The sequence below is a fragment of the Phyllostomus discolor genome, chromosome 13 (genome assembly GCF_004126475.2).
Source record: "Phyllostomus discolor isolate MPI-MPIP mPhyDis1 chromosome 13, mPhyDis1.pri.v3, whole genome shotgun sequence".
Classification (NCBI taxonomy): Eukaryota; Metazoa; Chordata; class Mammalia; order Chiroptera; family Phyllostomidae; genus Phyllostomus; species Phyllostomus discolor.
In genome coordinates this window covers 53990763-54009113 of record NC_040915.2, presented here as the reverse complement: position 1 = coordinate 54009113, position 18351 = coordinate 53990763, and the positions used below count along the sequence as shown (strand labels likewise).

General features: G+C 52.2%; 1 protein-coding gene across 1 annotated transcript in view; it reads right to left on the bottom strand.

The window, feature by feature from the left end:
• Positions 1 to 18351, bottom strand: part of MYO18B (myosin XVIIIB) — a 225302-nt gene that overhangs the window by 32965 nt on the left and 173986 nt on the right. The gene's annotated exons all lie outside the window — the stretch shown is intronic.

The following is an 18351-nucleotide window of genomic DNA, read 5'->3' as shown; positions in this document are numbered from 1 at the left end:
GACAGAGGAGTAAACGCACGAACTGATTAAAGTTTTCCGGCCCTGTCACAGAGGGCATTTCCCGAAGCGGAGCCTGTGCCCCTGGATGGGTCTGCAGTGGTGGGGGCGGGGAGGGCAGAACAAGAATGGTTCCCTTTCTGCCACCTCCACCCACAAACCCCAGCTTTCCATCCTCCGAGGCAGCAAAGGCAAAGATGGCAGGCCCAGCGGGGCTCCTGCCAGAGGAGGCCAGCAGCACCCACGTTTACTGAGAGTTTTCTGAGCCCAGCGCTGTGCTCAGCGCTTCCCGCGCCTGACCTCACTCCCTCCTCACGAGCCTGCAAATGGGTCACTCTTCCTGCTCCCATTTCACAGATGGGAAACTGAGGCCCAGAGTGGAAGAAGCTTAATGGCGGTGCCGGAACTGGCTGGTGCATCCGACTCTCTTCTTGCTCGCCCCTCTCTTCCCTGGCTGACACCGCCCTCATCAGATGTTGTTCGGGTCCTGGCAAAGCGCTGACTTCCCCCTGCAACACGTCCCACACCCCTATCCCTGACCGCAGTGACCGCCAGCTGAGGGTGAGTGCGCCCCGGGGACGCTGGGCAATATGCAGAGATGCTCTTGGCTGTCACAACTTGGGGGGTTGCTGTGAAGAGGCCAGGGGTGTCGCCCAGCGTCCTGCAGTGCCCAGGCCAGTCCCCACCTCGGAGAATGACCTGGCCCAAATGTCAACTGTGCCCAGGCGGAGAAACCCTCCGTCAAACCTGGAAACGCACCTTCTGGAAATTAGTTCTACCGGGAAGGAAGGAAGGAAACGGCAGAGCCAGGCTCCATGCCTGAGGGCGCTCAGGGCAGTGCCATCTGATGACACGGAGAGGCTGACCGCCGCCTCGTCACCCAATGATTAGGAACGGTGAGGGACATCACAGCGTGTCACTGTGAGGCCACTGGGCAGACATTGACATCAGAAATGAGGACGGAGGGCAGCATGGAATGCTTCTGTGAAACAGTGTTAAGGAAGCAGCGCGGAGCAGGGGAATATTGCTGCCCACCTCTCTGCGAACAGCGAACAGCGAGGGCTGAGAATATCGGTAGGCGGGGGTGAAGAGGGTTTAGGGAGAAGACTTTTTCTTGTAAGTCGTTCTAATTATGTCAAGTTTACTTATGAGCTGTTGCTTTAAGGACCACACACACATACCCGTCTATCTCAACCAATCAGAGAGTAGAGAGGTGGAAACGTAAGGACCCGGCATTGGGTATATGTGTAGTTCTCAGCTCCTCGTCTCACTGACTAGCAGTGTGTCCTCGAACAGTTCGCAGCCCCTCTCTGGGCCTGGGATCGTTTTCCTTTCGTTTGCAGGTGAGGAAACCGAGGCCGGCAAAGTCGGTCAGGGCAGGCCAGAGCAGAGAAGGGCCGTGCACCCTGCTCCGCCTATCTCCCGGTTTCTTGATCTTTCTAGGGCTGTGGGTGCGTGCCCAGTGAAAGTCGGGGCTGCTCCTCGTTCAAGGGACACCCCCAGTTCTCCTCGGACACTGGCTTGTCTGCTTACCACACTGTGAGCCTGGCTTTTCCAACAGAGCCAGGCTGAAACAGTGAACCGTGCTCACTCCGTAAAGCTGGGATGGGGGGGGGCCACGGTTCCAAAGGGGAGTGGGTGTGGCGTGGAGAGAGGCAGGGGTGCTGTGGTGAGGGGCCGGCAGTGCACAGCAGATGCCTGAAACTGCCAGTTGTGAGGTCCCCACCTTGTGCTGACAAGGCAGCAGGCACCTGAGGCAGGGCCCCAGGTGGGAGGCCAGCAGGGCCTCTGAGGAAGCAGCACATGTCCCAGGGTGGCGAGGGGGTGCTTGCCCTAGGACGCTAGCACATGGGCTCATAAAAACACCCAGGGAGGTGGCTGGGGACAAAGTCCCAGCAGCTATAGGGGCAGCTACTCACTCAAGCTCGACCCCTTCCCAGTGGGCCAGGACGCCAAGGTCACTGGGCAGTGGCCCCCTTCCCCAGGAGACGGGGCCCTGTGCCTTTGTAGGACACAGTGGTGCTATCTGAAGTCCATGTCCGGGCCACTTAGGGTGAGTGTTCGTTTTAGAGGCGAGGAAACTGAGGGCCAGAGCAGCAAATGAGTGTCTGAGGTCACGCAGCTGCGAGACCCCAATGCTGAGATGGGCATTCTCTTTAGGCCACTGGTGCTGAGAGGTGAGAACAGAGCACAGGGAACCCCTCCCAGCTGTGCCTGGTGAATGATGCCTGGGTCAAGGTCACATGGAGGGAGCCCCTAGGACCTGAAGTCCCCACTCCAAAGAGCTTCCTGGTGGGCGAAGGACAGGGACAGTGCAGTGTTGTGTCAGGGATGGGTGGCCCTGGGCTGGGACTAAACAGGGCAGGGAGGGCGGAGGAAAGCAGACCTGAGGTGGGTCAAACCCAAATGATCATGAAAGCCAAGGTAGTCTCTGGAGCCGAGATGCCTGGCTCACGGGCTGCGTGACCTTCAGCGAGTTACGCGAGTCCTCTGAACCCCGTGGACACACGCGGGCGGTCGGAGCCCCCTTCACACTTGGCAGACAGGAAAGGCTCGGCCAACAGTGGCATTGCTGTCATTTAAATATCAGAGGAGAATGCGGAGCAACTGGGTGGGTGTCCCCACGTCACCAAGGAGCTTTGCCAAGGTCACGCAGCCAATGAGGAGACTGGAATGCAGGACTCTGGCTGCAAAGCTGATTCCGTCAGTGTCCTGAGGAGGGGAGACGTGGGTGGAGAGCAGGGCGGTGTAGAGGAGGGTCCGCTAGACAGAGGGAGGAGCTCGGAGAGCAAGGAGACCATCCGCAGATGAGGGTACATGGACCAAGGACGGGGTCCAGGGGACCGGCATGACCTCGCACCCCCACCAAGCCCCCTTTACACTCTGAGTCCCGTCCTCTGTCTGCCAGGGGCCTCGCATCAGGCTCAGCGGGAACACCCCAAGGAGACGGGGTGGGGAAATTCAGAGGCTGTGTAATCGGCAATCAGCAAACCTCTCCTGCTTCAACTCGAAAACCAAATAGAGTCTGCTGCCTGCAGAGACCACGTCATCTGGCGAAATGGACTCGGGGCTCTGGTGTCCCTGGGGCAGACAAAGCAGGGCCCGGTCCAAAGAGCCCACGAGTGACACAGAGGGGTGCTCAGAAGAAGGGGGTGCAGGGAGGCACCCCCTGAAGGCCAGGCACCTGGTTTCTTCCACCTGCCACAACCTCTGACTCACAAAGCTCAGGACTGCGTCAGGACGGATACATGCAAATGGGGTTGTGTTTACAGCCGGGTGTAGGCCTGGGGCAGGTAGGGAGGAATCAGGATCTGACCATTTAGATAGTAAGGTATATACAGCAGAAGCCTACTAATAAAGATACCATATGCCCACATTGATCTATAGCTACAGACAGTGATACGTACACTATTATGGAAACACAACATACTAATACATGTTATACATTCATTGTATATATTCATATACAGATGCTCTTCAACTTTAGATGGGGCTGCAGCCTGAGAAACCCATCACCAGTGGGACATAGTATACGTCGAAATGCATCTGACACACCTAACCTGCCGAGCAGCACAGCTGGGCCTGGCCCTCCTTAAACGCGCTCACCACACTTACGTTATCAGTAACCCCATCGTAAGTGGGGGTGCAGGTGTCATTGCCTTCCTCTTCCCTCCAGAAGCAGAAGGCACAGAGGGGCTCTTGGCAGACATGAGGGATTGCAAAACACAAAACACAATCCCAGAACATCACCCGCGACACACACACCACAGAGGGTCGTTGGTCACCCCCGGGGTCACGTGGCTGACTGGCAGCTGCGGCTGCCTAGCATCACGAGAGAATGGGACCACAGGTTGCCTGTTGCTAGTCCAGAAAAAGATCAAAATTTGAAATTCAAAGTGCAGTTTCTACTGGATGCATATCATTGTCATGCCATCACGAAGTTCAAAAGTCATATGCCAAATCATTGTACATCAGGGACTGTCTAAACCACTCATCCATTCATACACTGATTTAATGATCATTTATTGAGCACCTACTAGGTGCCAGCACTGATCGTGGCTCAGGTGACGCAGAGAGACAAAGCCCTAGCTTCCATGGAGCTTACAGTCTTGCAGGGACCTCGTCGATCTGTATTGTCATTGCCATCGCAATGTTTCGGTGTCCAGGACATAGGAGGTGCTCAGCGCATGTTTTGGGGTTGAAGGAATGGTGTTGCTGTGTGACTCTAAGCGGTGAGTGAAGGAGGGGTAAGGGCATTGCACATTCACTAGTGCACACACCGTATGCACCAAGTGCACAGGGAGATAAGTGCAATAATAGGCAGTGTGTGTACTTACCAGCCTCCCAGCAGCACTTAGGAGAATTACTAACCATGTTGAACCCTCGAGTCGCTCCCCCTGGAGCGTGTCGCATAGGGCTGCCAGGGCAGGGAGCAGTTCATACGATAATTAGTGGCAGCAATTAGCATCATCTCCTCTTGTGATGTTCAATTAGAGGCTAATACTTAAAACTGTTGTTTGTTTCCTCTGCCCAGGGCCGCTCCATCCTCAGAGCCCCTCTCCTGTCTGCAAATGTGCAGCATTTCCCGTCAGCTTCTGAACCCCTGGAGGCTGCCTCTCCGGCCTTTCAAGGTCACCCCCAGCTCCACCAAGACCTCCCACAGTTAATTTGACAGGTTTATATTATAGAGTAGAGGATGTCAAAACACCCCCAAAACACGATGAAAATTCATCTTGTTATTTTTTAAATTAATTATTTATTTCTAGAGAGAGAGAAAAGGAAGGAGAAAGAGAGAAACATCCATGTGTGGTTGCCTCTCTCGTGCCCCCTACTGAGGAACCGGGCCCCCAACCCAGGCATGTGCCCTGACTGGGAATCGAACTGGTGACCTTTTGGTTCATAGGCCGGCACTCAGTCCACTGAGTTACACCAGCCAGGGCCATCTTGTTATTTATTTATTTATTTTTTGGTGCAGTAAAGACAAATAGGAACTTCATGATACAGAGCCTGGTGCAAAATAAAAAGAATTACACTCACATAGTATTATACGTATATATGTATGAAGGCATATGCACCTCTCTCTATATAGATATGCACAAATATTCCTACTCTGACACATGCTTAATAAATGTCTTGAATTAATTAATAAGTGAGTATATTTATTTATATTTCTCCCATGTGCAAGCACTCTGCTAAATGTTTAAAACACCGTGTCGCATGCAATTCTGTGTAAGGAGCCTCAGAACCGAGTGCTCCATAAACACGTAAAGGGTGTTTTGAGACCATTACAGCAGCGTGTTAGCGGGCGGTTGCCTCTGTGTGTTGAGATATCGGTGACTTTTACTTTCCTTTTTTATACTTCTCCAGATAGTCTGCCAGGAATGTGAATGACTGTTATTTTCAGAACGTTAACAAATCTAAGAGTTCATTTCTCTCTGATGCTCCCAGGAACAGTGCCCTGGTCCACGTACCTGCTCCCTGCCTCTTAGGGCATCCTCGGTAGCCTCACTGACCCCATTCTACAGATGAGCAGGCTGAGTCCCAGAGAGGTTGTGTAACTAAAACATGCCGACCCAGAGTTGGATCCAGGTCCCGGGAACCCAGCCCACAGCACTTCCCCCCTTTGCCTCTAGTTGCTCCTGCTTCACCCAAGGATACCTGTGTCTCCAAAGAAAGATTAGGAGGAATGGCCATTGTTTCATTCCAATTGTCCAAAAGCCACTTGCCTGGGAGAAATGAGGCTGCAGGGAAACGTGAGAGCCTGGTGAATTATGTCCTGGTCGGAGCTCAAGGCCCTGTTAGCAACGAAGGGAGCATTAGCAGGCAGTGTTCAGCCTCATTTGGGGAAAGGGAAGAGTTGAGGTACCCATTAGAAACCCTAAAAGTATGCATCCGATTGCCTTGTTTGAGACGGAAAGTGAGCCCAACCTCCAGCAGAAGGAGGAACGGGGGAAAAGGTGGTCTTCTTCCTCCAAGGCCCGTTCTTCCTTCTTCATATTTACCCTGCAAGTTCATTGTTTTCAGTCTATTTTTATGATGTCGTAATACACACAGAGAGACTTGTCAAAGATTCCAAAGTCACCCAGCTAGAAAGTGGCGGATGGAAGCTCTGGCCTGCCCATTTCCAAAGCATGAGTAAATACCTGATTCCTCCTGCCCTTTTTTCACCCATGGCAGGCATGTCCAATCGATCACTGCACGGGCCCAGGCAATCTGGGGCCAGCATCCAGGGCTGCCCTCTGCTCCATTTACCAGCATCAACAGGATCTCTCAGCTCTGCCACTCTTTCACTGATCTCAATCCTCCCGAGCTCTCAAAGAAGACACGTGTTAGTCTTTGAGGGGGGTGGATATGTCCTTGAAAACTGGCAAGTGTTCTACGGAATTAAAGGAAGCTGCAGCCGGCAACACTTAGGGAGAGACCTGGTAGGTGGGGAAGGAGAAATGCCAACTAACCACGTGGAAGCAGCTGGAGAAGCAGTGTCTTTAGAACAAGATGAACCCTGAAGCACCTGTGTGAATTCTGAAGCGTTACTAATCCTTTCTTATTTCCAGCTCCTCATCTGTTAAAATGACAGAATTATTCTCCGGCTGCAGGTTGTTGCAAGGGACAGAGGAAATAATGTAAAGCTGCATACATCTGGTATACCTACCACAGGGAGCACATGCTTGACACATAACGAACACCCCCATTTCCTTTTTTCTGAGTAAAGACTGAAACTATGGAGCCTGCAGATACTGCATACTGAGGCTAGCCTCTTTTCTCAGGAAATGAAGTCTAAGGACCTGAGGCTTTCTTGTTGAATCCAGAAGGAATCGGTGCAATGCCTCCAAGGAGCCTGTATCATCAGGGAAATTTAAATCACTCTGGATTGTTCAACCGAAGGAATTTAATGCTGGGAATTAGTTATCCAGGTGACGGGCAACTGGGAAGGAAAAGGAGGTTATCAACAGCAGGGAGGCACTGCCAACCTAGGGCTGGAAGGAAACGCCAAGACATTGGGCCACCCGATGGGTGGCGACACCTCAACAGGGCTGCCTGCTGGCAGCTGGCGTCACAGAGGGGGGAGTCCCTGACGGGACCTGGAACTACAGAGGCTCAGCTGCTGCCAGGGATCCCACTCGAGACTGTGCAAGACAGGAAAAACACTGTGGGGTCTCTCTTCCTGCCTTTCAGCTGTCCTTCGCTGCCATGAAACCCACCAGAAGGCAACCGGTAAACAGAGTTCCCTGCCGTTCTGAGCAAAGCAGGGAAGGGGCAAGAGTGGATCTGAGAGTGAGCAGGAAAATCACTGGCACCGAGCACAGGAGCATCTGGGCTCATTCCAGGCTTCATTGTGAGAGACAGACGAGGGTGTTTTCAGTTTGTAAAAATGCATCAGACTGTATACACGAGATATGCACACTTTTCCAGCAATATAGGTCTGTCTAGAAAAAGTCCAGCCAATGTTAGTCTAATGAGAACAGTTTGCCCAACATTGATGTAACCTGGCAGCCAAGGAGAGTGGACTGGAATGTGCCTGTGTGTGAACAATGATGACCTCACTGTACTAGTCAGTGGGAGGAGTAGATGCCATCGAGTGAGCATGTGTACTGTGTGGCTGTCACATTCAAAATGACACAGTGAGTAGAGCAATGAGCCTGCATCAAATTCGGTGTTAAGCTGGAACATTCCTCCGCAGAAACTATTCAGATGATCCAGAAGGCTGTAGCTATGGGCAACTGGTGATTGGCAGCTTTATCAAGGCAACACGCCTGCTCATGCATCACATCCCTGTGCAGAGCTTTTTGGTGAAACATCTAATCACCCAGGTGACTCAGCCCCCTACAGCCCAGATTCTGCACCCTGCAACTTCTGTCTTTTCCCAAAACTAAAGTCACCTTTGAAAAGGAAGAGATTTCAGACCACTGATGAGATTCAGGAAAATATGACAGGGCAGCTGATGGTGACTGGGAGAACTGTGTGAGGCCCCAAGATGCCCACTTTGAAGGGGACTGAGGTGTCATTGTCCTCTGTACAGTGTTTCTTGTATCTTCTTCAATAAATATCTCTATTTTTCATATGACAGGGCTGGATACCTTCTGGACAGACCTCCTATGTGTGTGTCAAGAAAAAAGTTGTAAGAAATCCAGAATTATAACTTTCAAGTATTATAGACTCAAACATGGGGTTAAAAACTCCTAGTCTCTATCAGTTATTTATTGCTACATGACAAACTGCCTCAACACCTAGTGTTTGGAAATATCAAGTATCATTCAGCATCTCTCACGGTTTTCTGGGGTCAGGACACTGCCGCCCACACTCACAGAAAAACCCTGGGGCCACTCTGGACTTCTTCCCATTTCTAGCACCACATCTGTTCATGGACTGAACTGTGTCTCCCCTCTCCTCCTGCAGAAAGATTCATTAAATCCTAAACCCAGCCCCTCAGAATGTGACTGTATTTGGACAGAGGGTCTGCACAGAGGTACTCTGGTTAAAATGCGGTCATGACAATGGGCCCCACCCAATATGACTGGTGTCTTTGTAAGAAGAGGGAAGGGGGGACACAGAGAGACAGACACAGGAGGGCAGATGCTATGAAGACACACAGGGAGAGCACCACACAGAGATGGAGGGTAGGAGTGAGGCATGCACCGGCCAAGGGACACCAGAGACTGCCAGCAAAGGCCCAGGAGCCAGGAGAGATGCACGTCCCTTCTCCAGCGTCTCCCGAGGAGCACGGCCCTGCCCACCTCCTGAAGCCAGACTTCTGGCCTCCAGCACAGCGAGACAACACCTCCCTGTTTTCCCAAGCCACCTGGTTTGTGGTGCTTTGTTACCACAGCCCTAACAAGCTAACAAGACACCACGCGATCTTCTTTCTTTTAAAGACCATTGCAGTCCTGTGCCTCTTAACATGCACTGCTGAGAAGTGTGTCCTTAGGCGAGCCAGGCTTCGCCCGAGCCGCACGCAGTGCTCTCGCACGAACCTAATAGACGGTCCAGCCCACAACACGCCGAGCCCATCGCTCCTGGCTACAGGCTTGTACAGCGTGCTGCTGTACAGAGCAGCGCAAGATTGAATTCATCACAAGAGAAAACGAGGCAATCAAGAGATGCGCTAAACACATGATGTATGGGCAGCTGCCAGCCGAACACAGCAGACTAGAAAGAGCACGCTAAAATAATGACAGAAAGTATAGGACGGTGACCAGCCGTTCATCACTGCGTCTTACGCACCACACTGTACCTCCCCAGGACCGGCAGTGCGGTGCATCTGGGTGCGACAGCATCACCACGGCGTGTGAGTAACGTGTTGTGCTATGATGTTGGGACAGCCACGATGTCACTAGGCTGTGACGACACCAGATGACTGGAACTTTACTGCTCCGTTGTAGCCGTGTGGGACCACCATCACACAGGTGGCCCACTGTGCACCGAAACATCGTTACGTGACACATAACTGTGCCTTCGCTTTCTGGTTCTAGCAGGGTGCACTGCAGAGAAGTTAGAAAATAAAGACAGAGGCAAAAATATTACTCTTAAGTCCATTATACAGTGGCAGCCACTCTTAAGGTCTGTTTTGCTGTATTTCCATCCTGTGTTCACGTCTGCGTCATGTATAAGAGATACGCACACTCAGGCGAGATGGCTGCACAGTAAAGGCAAATGAAGGTTGCCCTGCACACGAGCAGGGGCCCTTGGAGCCCCGCCCCACCCCGCCAGCCTGCCCTGCCGGGGTTCTCCATTATCTCAACGCAGAAGAGCTGGGGGCCCCAGGCACCTACTTGCCCTCTTTCCTATCCTGGCTCATTTTTCTGATTGTTTGAGAGTACCCCCAGCTATTGCCCGAGGGTGCAAGGCTAACATTTCAGGCAACTTGGGCTGTTTAAAATCTAAGTGATACAGATTCGGCCTGCAGAAAGTCTGAGGTGTGTGTATTTGCTGTGCACACGCAGATGTGACAGAAACCTCTGTGGACGACACACCATGTACCAGCGGCACCCCCTGAGGCTCAGGGCAAGAAGCCACGTGGGCAAGGTTGCAGGGCCACTGGGTGGCAGAGGCTGAACTTCTGACCCAGGTCCTCTCTCTATTAGAAAGTACTATCCTGGCCCTGGCTGTGTGGCTCAGTTGGATGGAGCATTGCTCCATGCACCGAAGGGCTGCCAGTCAGTTCGATTCCCGGTCAGAGCACACGCCTGGGTTGTGGATTAGATCTCTGGTTGGAGGGCGTGTGAGAGGCAAACAATCAATGTTTTTCTTTTTTTCTTTCACATCATGCTTCTCTCCCCTCCCCTCTAAGATCAATGAAAATTTGTCCTCAGGTGAGGATAATAATAATAATAATAATAAATAAAAGAAAGTATTTTCCTCTCTCTGTTCTCCAGTTCATACACTCTGGGTAAGCTATTTTTGCTTCAACACTGGCCCCAGCTAGTTGAGTAAGACAGGTACCACGGACTGGGGCTTCAATGGTGAGGGGGGGACTCTGCACTTGGTGTGGGGGTCCCAAGTTTCCCCTGATGTGTGGGGAGGGCTGGAGGGCAAAGAGTCCTCAGCAGGCATGGAAGCAGGTGTGGCTGAGGGTCTCGGGGCCCGTGGGATAGGGACGGGGAGGGGAGCGTGGGCCCACTTTGAGCAGTGAGCAACTATGCTGTCTTTACATCCCCAGGTTTACACATAAAACAAAACAAAACAACGTTTTTTGTTTTAAAAAAAACCTAAGTTCCTCACAGCTCTAGCTCTTCAGAGCTCACAGCTCTCCCAACCCTAAAACCACCCCCAGCCTGGGACCCCTGATGCAGCATCTTCAGAAGGGGACACGGCAGGACTGTCACTGGAGTCCAACCCCACAAGGCTGACACCCAGGGGCCCCGCAAAGCGCCAGCTGCAGACAGACACTAGGACCCTGGCTGAAGGCCAAACACCCCGCTCCTGACTTCCCAGTGCTACCCGCCCAGATTGCCTCCTGAAAAAAAAAAAAAAGAAAAGAAAATGGCATTTAATTTTTCTGCTGAAACTCAAATATGACACATCTGTGCCACCTGATTTTCCTGACAGAAGAATAATTATATCAACGTAATTAAGTCTCAAATGCAGAAATTATCTGCGCCGCAAATACCGAGGCCGTACTTCCCGCATCCCAGGGCCGTTGTTCCAGGCAGTAATTATCGAGCCACCTTTGGCATGTCTTATTTCCATTTAAATGGAAATGAAGCGCATATATCTTCTCAGCCCACTAGCAGATGCGACTGCAGAAACAGGGAAGCTGGACTTGGAAGCTCCTCCACTGACCACTGGATTTTGTAGCCAAAGAAGCTAGTGTGAGAACAACTTCTTAACTATTTGGTCCCTGTCTGGGCCTCAGGTATCTTGTCAATACGATGGGCTAATGTCTTTCATCCTTCCCCTGCTCTCCCTTCACTGACATCAACTTAGACTTCACGTCACCTCCTAAGGGTTCTTGCGGTCTTAAACTTCCTGCCTTCGATCCAGCCCCCTCTCCAGGCTGCATCCCATAAAGCAGCGAGGGCGGATCTCTTTCACCTGACTGGGTCCTCTCCTGCGTAAGAGGCCCCAGCGCCTCCTCATTTCCCACAGTGCAATCCGTGTGGTTGAGCCTACCACGCCCTTCCCAGTCTCCCTCCCAGCCCACCCACCAAGGTTCTTGTTCTTCCACTGCTCACACTCTGCACCCCACCCATCAGTCGTTCCCACAGACTGCACTATGAGTTTTCATGCCTCTGTGCCTTTGCACCTACCATTCCTCCACCCAAATGCTCTTCCCTGCTCTGACAAGAGAACTCCCACTCAACCTTCAAAACCCTTCTGCCATCACTTCCTCCATGATGCCCTCTGTGGCTCCTCTGCATAGAATTAGCTGCCTTCATCTCTGTGCCTGTAGCATTTGTACAAGTCACGGAGGTAGGCACATACCCCAGGCTGTTGCAAATATTTTCCAATTTCCAATTCCCTGCTATATTGCATTCCTTAGGAGTAGGATTGTCCTCAGCCTTATATCCCAAATGCCTAGTACACTGCCTGGGACGTGCAAGTCACCACATGGACCACATTTCAGCTGTAAGTTCTCCTAGCTCGGGATTCACGGTGGGGGCAGCATGCAGCAGGTCCTCCCACCACCAGACCTTGATTCACCCATGCAGACACAGGCCCGCAACCAGCTCCACCACGCACAGCACAACCTTAGACAAGTCATCACCTGCCTACCTGAGCCTCAGTTTCCTCATCTGTAAGGTGGGAATGATGTGCTCATCGCTGTGCCGTGGGAGGAATTGAGGATTATGGGTAGAAGGTGCATGATGCATTGCATAAGATCCAGAAGGTGCTTAGTAAACACCAGCCCCTTTCCTGCTCTCAGAACTGCAGGGGTCAGTTTGGGGAGTGTGGCAAGTTCCCAGGGTCTCCTCTATTTTGATGCTTTATTGCCCTCGCCCCATATCCCCTGCATCCAATGCGCTCAACCCTGCCCCCGACTGGCCACAGCATGCTAATGTCCCCAAACAGTCCTCAAACCCTTCCTGTCCCCTCTCCACCTAAACATGTTTGGACTCTGTCCTGCTATGTCACTGCCACGTCACAACTCATGCAAACATGCCCGTAATTTAGACAAAATGATTATTGCCAATGTGCCAGCCCCACGGGCTGGGTCAGGCCTCATCCCTGTTAGCATCCTTGTGTGCCCAGGGCACTCAGGAAAGGCTTGACGGGGGATCGCACACACTGCCTGTAAATACAGGAGTTGGAATACTTGAACAAAGTCATTCGCCCAACAGTGACTAAGATGACCACATCCCAGCAGCTATGCCAGGGATGGCCAGGGAGAGAAGCACAGGGGTGAGGCTGAGAACAGCACCAGACTCGAGACCCAGAAAGAGATCCCATATCCGCCCTCGGCTCCCCAAGCATCAGTGACCACATCCCAGAGTCTGTCTCCCCAACTCCGCAGCAGGCATCGATTCACGGGAAGGGTCCCATTTCCCACGTGGAATACTGTGAGGCTCACGTCATGGTCAAGGGCTTTGCAAACCGGGAAGAGCTGAATGCGCACGAGATCATTATTTATCCCGCTGCTGCCTCCCGAGCCAGAGATGCGCTTCTCTTTTCAGGCAAATCCGATTGCCTGGGAATGATCGCAGCCCCAGCCGGGGTGCTCAGCAGGCCGAGGGACCGTCACGAGTGAAACTGCATGAACAGGGAGAAACTCTCTCCCAGCAAATGAACCCCCCTCAGGGGTCTGGTGTTATTAGGTATGTGCCCCCAAGAAGGGGTCAGGGAGGACACAGACCCGTGCTATTGGCCCTGGGGACCAGAGCCAGGTTCTGGCCTGCCCCACGCTTGGCCCGGAGTCACTGCCGTCTGGCCGGGAACAGGGTGGAGGCGGGAGCTGCTGTCAGAGAAAACGGCACATGTGACACAAACACCAAAAGACACCGATAAACAGAGTGCAGCCAGGCGTGGGAATGGCCGGAGATTAAGACAGTGGTAGTTTCTAGATGTGATCGGCTTCCATCTGCTGAGGCGAGAGTGGACGTTACAGAGCACCCGGCCTCATCCCGAAACAGCGCGCAGTACCACGGATGGACCGGGAAATGGACCATTTGGGTAGTTGGGACTCACTTATTTGTGCCACTTTTCAATGGGAGGGCTCCAAACGCTCTCCAACTCCTCCAATTCAAGGGCACCGCGCGGCCTCCAGAGAGGCGTTCGGGTGGGTTTCTATTTTCTGGGCTGAAAAATATTGCACATCACGGACATCTGGGGCCAGATAATTCCTCGTCGGGGGGAGGGAAGGCGGCAGCCCTGTGCACTTCAGGCTGTTGAGCCGCATCCCTGGCCTCTGCCCGCTAGATACTGGCAGCACCCCTGTCCCCAAGTCACACTGATCAAAAATGTCTCCAGCTGTTGCAAAATACTCCCGAAGCAGCAAAATCCACCCCCGTGGAGGGTCAAGCTAAAGGTGGAAGGGTAGGTGGTAGGCATTACGGTTAAAAGACACAGACCCTGGACAGCAATGAATTTGAACGCTGAACTAACCACTTCCTGCTACATGACTTCATCTCAGAAACGTAAACCTGCCCTCCCCACGACTCCCGGGGCTCTGGAAGGGGGAGGCAGTATGTACAGTGCCAGCTGCCCCACGTGGGGTCCCGGGTCCGGCACCATGGGCATCGCCTGGTTGCCGGTTAGAAATGCAGACTCTCAGGCCCCATCCTGAACCTGCCGACTGGGAATCAGAATTTTGACAACCTGGTGATACATCCTGGTGCCGATCTGTCCTATCTGTCCAGCCTTGAGCAAGTCACGCCACCGTTTTTAAAACATGTAAAACAGCTAGAACAATGACCTCGCTCCTACCCTTCAAGGTACAGATTTAACCAGGCGGTGCACGCAGAGCGCTGTGCCGAGGGCCAGCCACGCCGCAGACAGGCAGTGAGCACCGGTGCCCAGGCTGCCCCCTGCCCCCTTCCAGGTGCCACTCAGACTCTCACAGCTGGAAGCCCGGGCTCCCAGCGGCAGGACATAAAGACGAGGGAGCTCTCTCCACGCGCTTTTGTGATCTTCCTTTTGATGGAGTCTAAAATTATATCAGCCACTTGGCCACTCATGGCCCATTTATTCATCCATTGACTCAGCAGGAAAGGAAAACAATTGCTAAGCGGTGAGCTCTCTCTCCCTTTTCCCTTCACATCTCAAGGTTACGTCCGGGTGGCGCGTGCCTCTCAGACGAAGAGCCTCATCAAATCCTACTGGCGGTCAGGGCCCTCTGGCGCTTGCCAGGTCTGTCAATCCAGGCCTCCCAGGCACTTGGGGTCCCCTCCTGCTTCTGACCGAGGGCAGGGCTCATGGGGGCTGACCAGCACTCCAGAAGCCAGGTGCTGACTCCGATGGCTTCTCTCTGCTTCTCCTCAGTTCAAGGACAAGCTCTCTGGATCGCTCCCAGAGCCAGGTTAGCAACAGCCCCCAGCAGCCCTGTCTTCCTGGAATTACCTGCAGGGGGCCAGACGCTGTCCTGGGAGAGACGGTGGTCTGCACCAGGCAAAACCGTCCTCCAAAGGGCTCCATGTCTGAATGCCCTTGGGAATCCCTGGGGGCACATCTGTGAGTTTCCTGTGCAGACTGAAGTAGCTGCTGATGAAGCCCTCTTAGCTCTTCTGTTCTGAGGCAGGGTGGCCGGCCATGGTGCGTAGGCCAAATCTGGCCTGTGCCTGTATTTGTAAATAAAGTTTTATTGGAACCAGCCACATTCACTCCTCTATGTATTATTGTCTATGGCTGCTTTCAGAGTTCAGAGGTTGAGACAGAGAGACTCTGTGGTCCACAAAGCTGAAAATACTGGCTGTGGCGAAAGTAGGTTTATAGTTGTAAGTACACAAAACACAATTTGTTCTTGTACTATATTATTAATTATTGTATTATTTTCCATATGAACAACTGTAAACCTACTTTTGCCACCCCCTGTATTTGCTATCTGTTCCTTGGCAAAGGAGAAGGAGGAGGAAGCGGAGGAGGGGAGGAGGAAGAAGAAAGAAAGAATAAAGAAGAGGGAGGAGGGGGAGGAAGACAAGTTTACTGGCCCCTATTCTAAAATTCTGTAGCACTAGGAGCTAACCGGTATGGAATCCAACATCCACACTTCTATCAGGTTGAACTACATGGAATCAACCATATTCCACCATTTCTGAACTATGCAGCTGGCAAATGTGTCTGGTTCAGCCTACTAAGATTTTAACATTATGTATGTCTAATGATGCGAGATGCTGTAAGTCCTGAGATTTTTCTGGCTTGAAGATTCAAAGATTTTCTACATCACAGTTCTAAGAGACGACCCTTCCAGATTCTAAGATCCCGCGGGTCTCACCGTGGAGTAGCCACACTGATGATCAGGAGGCGCTGCTGTGCTGGCGGAAAGAAAGGCACGGGCGTTAATTGGCCCACATGAAAGAGTTGTGCCGGCAGATTCGTTTTTCAAAAAATGCAGGTCGGTGGTACCTCGTAATAAGAAATAATCAAACACAGACAGTAGATGGTAACGTCTGTATCCTTGCCCTTCCAAGACGAGGGCGGCCCAAGGCACGGAATGGGCTTTCATTGCGAGGATCCGAGGGCCCGAGGGAAGGTGCCCTGAGCAGGTGCTATGCTTGGTCGCTCCCAAGCCAGTCCCCTCCAGAAGGCCCTGGCAGGATGAGAAGAACCATCTGTGCCCAAAAAGGAATTGGAAATGAAGAGGCATATGGCCTGGCTAGCTCCACCCTAGGGGGCAGTCTGGGAGAGAATGGCGAATAAAATGGAAGCGAAGGAGAAGCATCTGGAATATATCGAAGCGACGGAGCCTGCCTGAAACGAGGCCCGCTGTCCCCATGTCATTGCTGAGTACTGGATATGTGGCCAAGGCAACTGGGCAACTGTCGTTCTAGTTGGATGTGTCTGATTAATGTAGATCCACATGCCCTGAGAGGCCGGGGGGCTACCACACGGGACAGCACCACTCTAGGGGACTCATGCACGCTGCAACAAGGTAGAAAATAGTAATCTAAATATCTGGGAAGCCACTGTGCTTCACCTGTCCCATCTGCTGAAACCAACCCTCCAGGGGAGAACACGGAGCAACTCCAAGTTTGCAAAGCTCTTCGGTTCTGGGCTCTGTGTCCAAGGTTTCTATGTCTCTAACATTTACGAGGTATTACTCTGTAGTAGAAAGACTCAAAGCACTGAAGGGCAGATCTGCCCAGGAAATTCCAGCAATTGCTACGGACAGCTACCACGACCCGCCCCCCATTTTTTATAGCAGGCTCTCTGTTTTGCATATGCAAATGTTTCTGGGAGGCACTCCACAGGCAGTAGATATGTGAGTGCCTACTGGGTGCGTGGTTAACTTTTGAGCTCCCCATTGGAAGGGCCAAGAAGGAAGCATTGCCTACCAACAGGGAGTAGCTGATGTACCGGCGGTGGGGGGGGGAGGGGGGACGGGGACAAAATAACCAAATCACCAACACAGAAGCAGGGCCCGTGAGCTCACGGGGTAGTGAGGTCGGGGTCTGGATGGGGCAGAGCCCTGTCTCGGACCTCTCCAAGCCCCCGTGTCCCATCTGGAACACAGTCATGATGAAGTATCTACAGTAGGGAAGTATCTACATTAATTCTCTATGTGCGGTCACGTCCCCCTCAGGTGGACCTTGTTAAAAATCATGGAGGGGTCGGGCAGGGCCTAGAACTCTGCGTTTCTGCAGCCAAGTCTGCTGGTCTGCTAATCCCACTGGGAAAAGCAAGGTGGTTGGACACAGGGCATTTGGGAGAATTAATGACATAAGGCCTAAAGCCTGCTTAGACCTGGCAGGAACGACTGGCTGTTATAGAAGTAGTAACACTAACTACAGCAATACTAATAACAGTAAGTGAATGCAAACTATACACAAGCTAACTTAAAATGCACCTGCAGCTAACATTTGTAGCAGAAAATAAGTATACCAGAAAATAAATAAATCCATGGAATCACAGACCAAGGTTCTGCTTACACTTTTCCCTCGAAGAGCAATCTTTTCCCCTCCGTGAGTTAAGGGGTCGTGAACCATGAGTATCACCACACAAAAGTCAGAATTGTCCCTCAGATCCTGTCTGAAAACCATGCCAGTGAAAACGCAAACATAATGACTGGATTTAACATGCAGCACGCCTGGCTTGCAAACACGGCCTCTGACGATGGCCTAGTATTAGAGCACAGCATGAACTGCTCACTCTAGCACCGGAAGGGTGTACACAGAATCCTGACTGGCTTGGGGTTTTCCAGCCGAGATAGTGCCTCTTTGATGGCCATGGGGGAAGCTGCCCCAGGGACGATGGCATCTTGGTGTGGGGGCGCAGCAGTTGGAATGGACAGCAGCAGGACCACCCCCCGCCCAGGGAAACTCAGAACTGCCAGACTTTCAAACGAGCTACAGAAAGGTGTGCATCACTGACCTGTAACCTCAGCTGGAGCCCACAGGAAAACACTCACGTGGGCTTCTTTAATCAGTTTCACTTCCTCGTGGTTTTTAGCAGGGGTGGGGGAGTAGGTACTAGAGCAAGTTATTATTTATCCATCATTTAATAGTTCAAGACACTCCTTTAGTCTCCTTATAACCCATTTTACAGATGAGGAAACAGTCTCAGAAAAGACAGGCGACTTGCCCAGGATGCACAGGATTTAAATCTACCCCTGCTGTCTGTCCCCTCCCCCACCTTTTCTTCTAATAGAGCTTGGAGCAGGCGCTGGCAAACCACAGCCCCGTGGCCAAGCTCCAGCCTACTGTCCGGTTTTGCAAATAAAGTTTTATTGGAACACCACATGCTCATTCATGCATGGATCGTCTC